The sequence below is a fragment of the Nannospalax galili genome, unplaced genomic scaffold, assembly GCF_000622305.1.
Source record: "Nannospalax galili isolate Female #2095 unplaced genomic scaffold, S.galili_v1.0 scaffold892, whole genome shotgun sequence".
NCBI classification, from domain to species: Eukaryota; Metazoa; Chordata; class Mammalia; order Rodentia; family Spalacidae; genus Nannospalax; species Nannospalax galili.
In genome coordinates this window covers 612300-621974 of record NW_008333311.1, presented here as the reverse complement: position 1 = coordinate 621974, position 9675 = coordinate 612300, and positions in this window count along the sequence as shown.

Below are 9675 nucleotides of genomic sequence, written 5' to 3'. Positions count from 1 at the left end.
ACAAGAGCAGGAAATTAAAGGCGTAATAATTATAAAAGAAGAGATCAAATTATCCATTTTTGCAGATGATATGATATCTAAGAGATGCCAAAAAATTCCAGCAGAAAGTTCCTAAAAGTTATTAATACATTCAGTAGAGTGGCAGGTTACAAAATTAACCTACAAAAGTCTGCAGCCTTTCTATATACCAATAACAAGAAATCAGAGAAAGATCACATGGAAAGACTCCACTTCACAATAGCTGCAAAAAAAAAAAAATAGAATAAACTTGACCAAAGACATTAAAGACCTCTACAATGAAATTTTTAAGTCTTTGAAGAAAGATATTGAGGAAGACAACAGAAGATAGAAGGACTGCCCATGATCATGGATTGGAAGAATTAATATTGTGAAAATGACCATCTTACTAAAAGCCATTTACAGATTCAATGCAATGCTGATCAAAATCCCCATGACATTTTTCACAGAACTGGATAAAAACATCCTAAGATTCTTATAGAAACACAAAAGACCTCGGATAGCCATAACAACCCTGAGCACTAACAGCAATACTTGTGGAGGGGGGGGGTTACTATACTAGATTTTAAGCTGTATTATAGAGCTATAGTCATAAAAACAACGTGATACTGGCACAAACATAACCCATAGATCAATGGAACAAAATTGAAGATCCAAATATGAGTACATGCAATTTCAGCAACCTGCTATTCGACAAAGGGGCCAAGAACATTCACTGAAGTAAAGACATCATGCTCATCAAATGGTGCTGGCAAAACTGGATCTCCACCTGTAGAACACTGAAACTAAACCCCTAGCTTTCACCCTGCACAAAAGTCAATTCCACATGGATCAATGACCTCAATGAAACTCTGAAAATGTTAGAAGAAAACATTGGCAAAAGTCTAAAAGATATAGGTGTAGGAAAGGATTTTTTTAACCGGACATCAATTGCTAAGGAACAAAGGTCAAGAATCAACAAATGGACCTCATTAAACTATAATGCTTCTGTACATCAAAGGAGGCAACCAGGAAGGGAAGAAAAAACCCACAGAATTGGAGAAAATCTTCACCAGCAACACATCTGACAGAGGTTTAATATACAGAATATATAATGAACTCAAAAAACAGAGAATCAAGACAAGAAGTAACACAATTAAAAGATGGGCTAAGGAGCTGAACAGAGAGTTCTAAAAAAAGAAGTAAAGATGGCTATAAAACATCTTAAAAGATATTCAACATCATTAATAATTAGTGAAATGCAAATTAAAACCACTTCAAGATTTAATCTTACCCTATCAGATTGGCTAAGATCAAGAGAACAAATGATACTAAATGTTGGAGAGAATGTGGGGAAAGGGGAACACTCATCCACTGCTTGTGGGACTGCAAACTTATGGAAAGCAGTGTGGAGAACTCTTAGAAAACTATAAATGAACCTACCACTTGACCCAGTTATACCACTCCTTGGCTTATACCCAAACAACTCATTCTTTTGTAGATACACTTGTACATTCATGTTTGTTTCCTGCTTTTTTCACAATAGCTAAGAGATGGAAGCAACCTACATGTCCCTCAATTGAGGAGTAATGAGATAATGAAAATGTGGTTCATTTATATGATGGAATTTCACTCAGAAGTAATGAAAGATGAAATTATGAAATTTGCAGGTAAATGGTTGGAACTAGAAACTGTTATACTAAGTGAAGTAACACAGTATTAAAAAATTGGCATATGTTCTCCCTCATATGTGGATCATTGAACCAAAACCTGATAAATTAGTATGTATCCAGGCATAACTATAGGAACCAGGATAATGGGAAAGAACCTGGGAGGTAAAAGAAAAGAAAGAACCTGAAAGAGAAGAATAGTAGGAAACAGGAGTTAATAAGGGAGATATGGATAAAAATGGGTTAGTTTAAGGGAGGGGGGAGGGATAAAGGGGATAACCTAGGGGATAAAGGGAAAGAAGGAGCTCAAGAGAGGTAGGACCACAGGAGAAGGGTATTATTAAGGGAGAAAGGGGGAAAATTGGGGCACCTTAATTGGGGAAACCATAATGGAGGGGTTAGAAAATGCAAGAGATAAATAAGGCTTAGCTAGCTTTAAAAACCAGAGGGAACCATATTAGTCCAACAACCTACTGACAAATTATACATACCAGATCAAGAAATAAATGTCTAGGTAATATTTATCTGAGAACAATAGGTCTTTGTCCAAGATTTATCTACATGGCACACAATAATTAAAGGTACCAGACTGGTAGAACTAACCTTCTTGGATGTTTAACAGACATACTTTGAGGCCTATACTAATTTGGGCAGACCTACATAAAGGACAGTTTTTGCTCCTTGCCTTCCTTGCCTTCCTAGGTCGACTAGTTGCAGGGAAATATGAACATCTCCCAAAATGTCCTGTAATTGTGGCGTGTCACCTGTCCTCTTGATCAAAGAGGCCAAGGAGACCCCACATGAACCAGTGTGCATTCTACAAAGAAGAGGTTAACACAGAGGAAACATTTCATCCATGCTTCCAAGTGAAGCCAGCCATGGTCAAGCAGGACCTTTGACTTATGTTCACATAGGCGGAACTGATAAATGAAAGGAGCCAGGGGCTCCTCCCAAGCTCATGTGTCCCCTTAGGAACAGATCCTCAAATGACCTTAAGAGTAAAAATAAATTGGTTTATCTGAGCCAACTCTATGGCCTTAAACAGCCAAAAGGAAAGTATAACCAAAGATGAAAGGGTCCAATATAATTTTTAAGAGTTGATATGTATAGCTAAAGCCTACATAAGAAGTAACAATGTCAGATAGGAAATGCCTTCTTTTGAGTTGTTGGCCTAGGTGGCCCAAGGGACTCCCAGATAGTAACCCAGCATAGAACTGGGAAAAAAAAGAGCAGACCCCAATCTTATCTAAAAGAATATTGACAACTGATTGTTGCTAGATGAGGAACAGCTGACATTCTTAAAACAAAGACCTCTAGATAGGCTGACTAGATTCACCAGATGGACAAGTAGTGGGGAAATGCTGGGGGTGCTGACAACATAGTGGACAGAGTATAAGGGCTCTAGTGGCGGGAGGGAGACTATGGGAGGGTGCCATCTGGGAAGTGGGTATATAGTTAAATAAGATGGTTTGGGATGGTCTGTGTGATATACACACATGGAAAAAATAAGAAATTAAAAAAATGTATTATATTTGAGGAGGAAGCATAAAACTTTACATCATGTTTATTAGTAGAGGTGATGAACACTACCATTGAAATCTACCAATTGTCTTTATAGACATACACAGGCACCAAGGATCTGAGTGCAAATGATTATGACTAGTAATAATTAGATACATACAGATTAGAGATGATGTGCCAACATCTCAGTGTTAGTAGCAAAAACAACGAGTCTTTCTGTAAGAAACAATATATTTTAGAATGAAATGGAGATCTTTTTTGAGGGTTAAAAGCTCATTCAATTTTTATGTCTTATAAGGTACTGAGTTCAGTATTATACAACTCTATTGATTCAACAGCCAACCTAGAAAGTTTATAGCCACTTTTGAAGGAGTTGTGTCTTTGCTCTGGAAACTCTTATTGGGCATGTAAAAGCTGTAATGATATGCTTCTTCTAAAAAAAGATAACATTAAAAAATTTAGGAAACAGCATATCTTGAAATGGAATTTCATTAAAGGGTAAAAACTCATTCAATTTTTTATTTTTACAGGGTTTATACTGAGTTCAATATTGTTTAACTGAATTAATTCAACTGTGAACCTAAAATTTTACAGCCACTTTTGAAAGAGATGTATCCTTCCTCTGGAGTGTGTTTCCGAATATGTTGAAGCTGTAATGAAATGCTTCTTCTAATCATGTGGTTATTAAATTTTAAATACAATTAAAAAATAATTATTCAAAGCATAAAAATTTGCTCCTTAATAATTAGTAGATGTGAAAAACATAATTGAAATCTACCTGATGACTTCATATCCATGCTCAGATGCCAAGTATCTCAGAAAGTAACTGACTGTGACTAGTAATAATCAGATATACAGAGATTAGAAACACATGTGCAAACATGTTAGTGTCAATTGTATTAAAAATGAATTTTTCTGTGTGAAGCTGTGTATTTTAATAATGAAATGGAGATCTTTTTCTAAGGTTAAAACCTCATTTAATTTTATGTCTTAAAGGGTTTATACTGAGTACAGTATTGTATAACTGTATTAATTCAACTGTAAACCTAAAAATTTACAGCCAATCTTGAAACAGATGTATCTTAGCTCTGGAAATTGTTATTGAATATGTCAATGCTGTTGTCTTGGAATGCTTCTTCTAATTATGTGGTTATTAAATAAATAATTTTAAAAATGAACCTTGTGTAGGTCATGATACACACGCTGATGGGCAAACTGTGGGCACAATTCCCACTGCAGACTTTTACTTGGATTATCTTCACCAGTTTGATCATTTTTACAGATACATGTCCAACTATTCCTCACAATGTGGTAAATTGATAATAAATTCCTGACATTATCTTTCCTGTTTTCTTTGTCTTTGATCAGTCCAGATAAAGCATGTATTTCATTCAGTTCTGTGTCAGTCATTGGTCTCTGTATGAATTCTGCCATTGGAACTGCTCTTTGGGTAGTTCTTTCTAATTCTGCCAACTCATCTTCCATCTTCAATTTCAAAGATTCCCACACAAAAATCGTTTCCCAAAACGTTAAAATGGTGCCTTATTATCACAGCATCCAACTTGATTTCTCCACAGATCTTTGATGCAACTGCAGGTCATTCATTAATTTAAAGTGAGTGTCCACAAGCAGATTCCTAGTACCTAAAAAACATCTGATGTAAATAGAAGACAATAGACCATGTGGGAAAAACAAACAAACAAAACAGCAAAATGAAATAAAATGAAACTAAAACACAACTAAACACTAGCAGTCAATGAATACTATTAAATTAAAGAATGGACTTGTTAGCATTATGTGGTAATTTCCTATCAACAATGTACAACTGAAATGGCAATTTTGATTTTAGAAGACAGTTAATAGCAGTAAGTAGTGATTTGGACCACTTGACTTTTCTACTACTACTTTTGATTCACACTACCAAAACTATAATAAATAAAAATAATAAGAGTATAATGCAAAATTAAAAATATTAGAAAATTAATTGGGCTGGAGAGATGGCTCAGCAGTTAAGAATACTGGTTGTTCTTGAAGAAGACCCAGGTTCAAATCCCAGGACCCACATGGTGGCTAACAACTATCTGTAAGTCCAGTTCCAGGGGAATCTGACAGTCTCTTCTGTCCTCCGTGGGCATTGCATGACAAGGGTGCACTTACCTACATGCAGACAAAATATACACATACACATAAAAATAATAAATAAAATATTTTAAAAAATAAAAAATGAGTAAAAATAAAAATATTAGAAAAATTAAAAAAACATTCTTAAAATATTTTCATTGAGTTTTTGTGCATTTCAAATAATAATGCTTCTTAATCAAATTTAGATGCCCTCCCCCATCCACATTCCCACTATAACCCTCCTCCATATATCATACATTCTATCACATGTGTTAAGTTTTATTGGGTCAAGCATTTGTGCCCAGATGTCCTTCAGTGTAAGTCCATCTACTGGAGGCTAGTTAGTCTATCTAGAGTCCTTAAAGAAAATCTATTATCACTCTCCCAGCCTTAATAAGTTGCCAATTGTTCCTAGGCTAAGGATGGGGAGTGATGCTCATTTCCGTCATTCTAGGCTGGGGTTTTGTCTGATTGATTTGGCACAGGTCTCATGCACGCTGTCACCATTGCTGCAAGATCATATGTGCAAATCTTTTCTTGTTTAAAAGCTTTTGTTTTCTTATGTCCCTGCACAAACCCTGACTCTAATAATCATTCCAACCCTCTTCCACAGTGGTCCCTTAGGCACTGCTGTGTGAGGGTTAAGATAGGAGTCCTATTCAGAGATAAGCACTCTGTAATTTCATATTCTCTAAAAGTTAGCTAGTAGGGTCCTTCTGCATGCATTGAACTCTGTAGTGTAAAGAAGCTTCATTGGTAAGAGTTGAGGGATGTATTAATGTTCTCTCTGCACCCTGTTCTGCTATGTTCAATGAGCATTAGCTGTAGAGGTTCCAGTGTAGATGTGTCACTTAGGGCTGGACATCTCTTTGATCCTTTTAAAGTTCCTTTTTTGTAGGGTGAAAGATATAGGTCCAATTTTATTCTTCTCCAGGTGGAGATCCAGTTTTGCCAGGACTATTTGTCATAACTCCATTGTTTGTTTGTTTGTTTGTTTGTTTTTTGGTCACTTTGCTAAATAATCAGGAGGCTGAAGTTGCATGCATTCATGTTTGGGTATTCTATTATATTTCATTGATCTACATGTCTGTTTTGTGCAAGAATCATGCTGTTTTTATGACTATAGCTCTATAATATATATTGAGATCTGGTATGTTGGTCCCCCAACACTACTATTTTTGCCCAAGATTGCATTCGCTGGCTGGGTTTTTTTGTGATTGTATATGAACTTTAGGATGGTTTTTCCTAGCTTTGTAAAGAATGTCATGGGGATTTTGATTGGAATTGCATTGAATCCATAGATTGTTGTCGGTAAGACAGTCATTTTCACAATTTTAATTCTACCAATACAGGAGCACGGTAGATCAATTCATCTCCAGGTGTCTTCTTCTATCTCTTTCTTTAAAGATTTAAAATTTTCATTGTAAAGATCTTTATTTTCTTTGGTTAGGTTTGTTCCTATGTATTTTATTTAATTAATTTGTTTTTTGAGGCTATTGTGAATTTGAGGGTTTCTTTGAATGCCTTTATGAATTCCTTGTCATTGGTATAAAAAAAGCTAAATGATTTTTGTAAGCTGATTTTGCATCCTGCTAGATTACTGAAAGCATTAATTATTTCTAATAGTTTTCTGTTGGATTTTTTGGGATCTCTTACATATAATATCATATTGTATGAAAATAGTGGTAATTTGATCTCTTCTTTTCCAATTACACAGTTTTAATTCCCTTCTCTTGTCTTATTGCTTTAGCAAAAGCTTCAAGCACTATATTGAAAAGTAGCTGACATAGTACACAACCTTGTCTGGTTTCTGATTTTAATGGAAATGCTTAGTATTGTTCTCCATTTAGAATGATGCTGACTGTGGGATTGTTGCACATAGCATCAATTATGTTGATGTATGTCCCTCCAGTCCAATTCCCTCTAGGACTTTTAACATAAATACATGTTGGATTTTGTCAAATGCTTTTTCTGCATATATTGAGATGACCCTGTAATTTTGTCTTTAAGTCCATTAATATGCTTTATTATATTTATTGACCTACATATAATGAACCATTCCTACATCTCTGGAATAAACCCAACTTTATCCAGGTAGACTATCTTTTGGATCTATATCTTTATGCAGGTGTATTTTGTTGAAAATGTTTGCTTCTGTGCTTATTAAGAATATGGCCATATAGTTTTCCTTTTTGTTTTATTTTTACCTGGTTTTATTCTTAAGGTGTTACTGACTTCATAGTAGGAATTTTGGAGTTCTCATTTCTATGTTTTTGAAAAATTAAAAAAGTATTGGTTGTTCTTCTTCTTTGAATGTCTGGTAGAATTCTACTGAGTTCATCTGGGACTGGGCTTTTTTTTTTAATTCAGGAAGTTTTATATTACTGTTTCAATTTCCTTATTTGTTCTGGGTCTCTTTAAGCTGTTGATCTCTTTGTTTAACTTCAGTGGTTTCCATGAATATAGAAATCCATCAATTTTTTTTAGATTTTCAAATTTAATAGAATATAGGTTTTAAAGTATTCCTTTTTAATGTTCTGGAATTTTTCAGTGTCTGTTGTGATGTTTCCCCTTTCATTTCTGTTTTATTTTAAAATTTGGATTGCCTTTTCTTTCTTTTGATTAAGTAGAATGAAAGTTTCTCTATCTTGTTTAAGTTTTTAAACACCAGCCTTTACGATTGATTCTTTGTATTGTTTCCTTTGCTTCTATTTCATTAATTTTTTTCTCTGATTTTGTTATTCCTTCTCATCTACTAGGTTTGGGTTTGATTTGTTCTTGTCTTTCCAGAGTCGTCAGTTTTAAGGTTAAGTCATTTTATGTATTCTTTCTCATTTTTAGATGTAGGCATTTAGTTCTATAAACTTACATCTTAGGAACACCTTTTTTGGTCTTTCTGAGATGTTTCAGAAGCTTTATTGTGTTGTATTATCATTTTCATTTAATTCCAGAAATATGTTTGTTTCTTTCTTAATTTCTTCTTTGACACATTCATCATTCAGGAGTCTGTTATTTAATCTCCATGGGTTTATATAGTTATTAGAGCTTCTGCTCCTGTTGATTATAAGTTTTACTACATTGTGGTCTAATAGAAGGCATGGAATGATTTCAATTTTTTTTACATTTGTTGAAGTTTATTTTGTGACCCAGTATGTAGTCAATTTTAGTGAAACTTGCATGGGCTTCTGAGTAGAAAGTGCATTCTTTGGTGCTTGAGTGGAATATTCTTTAGATGTCTGTTAGGTTCATTTGATATAAGTTGTCATTTTAATTTAGATGTTTCTCTGCTTATTTTTTATTCATTTGACCTGTCTTTTGGAGATAGTGGATTATTGAAGTCACCTAATATTACTGAGTTGGGGTTAGTTTGCATTTTATAGTCCTGCTATTCTTTCTTTATGAAATTGTTTGCACCAGAGTTTGGTGCATATATGTTCATGATTGTAATATATTCTTGGTTAATTGTTTCTTTGGTTAGAATGAAGTCACCCTCTTTATCTCTTCTTATTAGTTTTAATTTGAATTCTATTCCCAGCTATATGAATTATAACGCCTGCTTGTTACTTAGTGATATTTTCTTGGAATATTTCTTTCCATCCTTTCACCCTGGGTAGTGCCTATGCTTGAAGGTGAAACAAATTTCTTGAAGACAACAAGATGGATTTTATTTCTTAATCCATTACACTAGGCTTTATCTTTGGACTTCGCAATTGAGGCCATTGATTCTTAAAGTTATTATCGAAATATGTGCATTTGTTACAGTGTTTTTAATTTGTTTGTGTTCTTGGTTCTATTTTGTGTTTCCATAATTATGTCTTTCTGTAACCCCATGGGTATAGTCATTCCTGTCTTTGGTCTTTTGAACTATTTTGAATAGTCTCTGTAGGGCTGGTTTGGTTGACATAAAGCTTTTCAGCCTATTTGTTTCATGGAAATTTTTCCATTCCTCTTCCACTATGATAGATAGTTTTGCTGAGTAATGTAGTCAGGGTTGGCAGCCATGATCATACAGAACTAGGAATACTTAGGTCCAGCCTCTTCTGGCTTTCATAGTTTTCACTGAAAAATCAGCTGTAATTCTGATGGGTTTTCTTTGTATGTGACTTGCTTTTCTCTAGCAGCTTCCAGGACCCTTTTGGTTCTGTACATTTAATGTTTTTACTATAATATGCCATGAGGACTTTTTGATATAGTCTTGTGTAATTCGTGTTCTGTGTGCTTCTTGAATCTGTACAGGTATGCCTTTCCTTAATTTAGGAAAGTTTTCTTCTAAAATCCTGTTGAAGACCTGGTCAATGTCTTTGGCCTGAGATTCTCTTTCTTCTCTATGCCTGTGATGCACAGATTTTTACTATATATGGTGGCT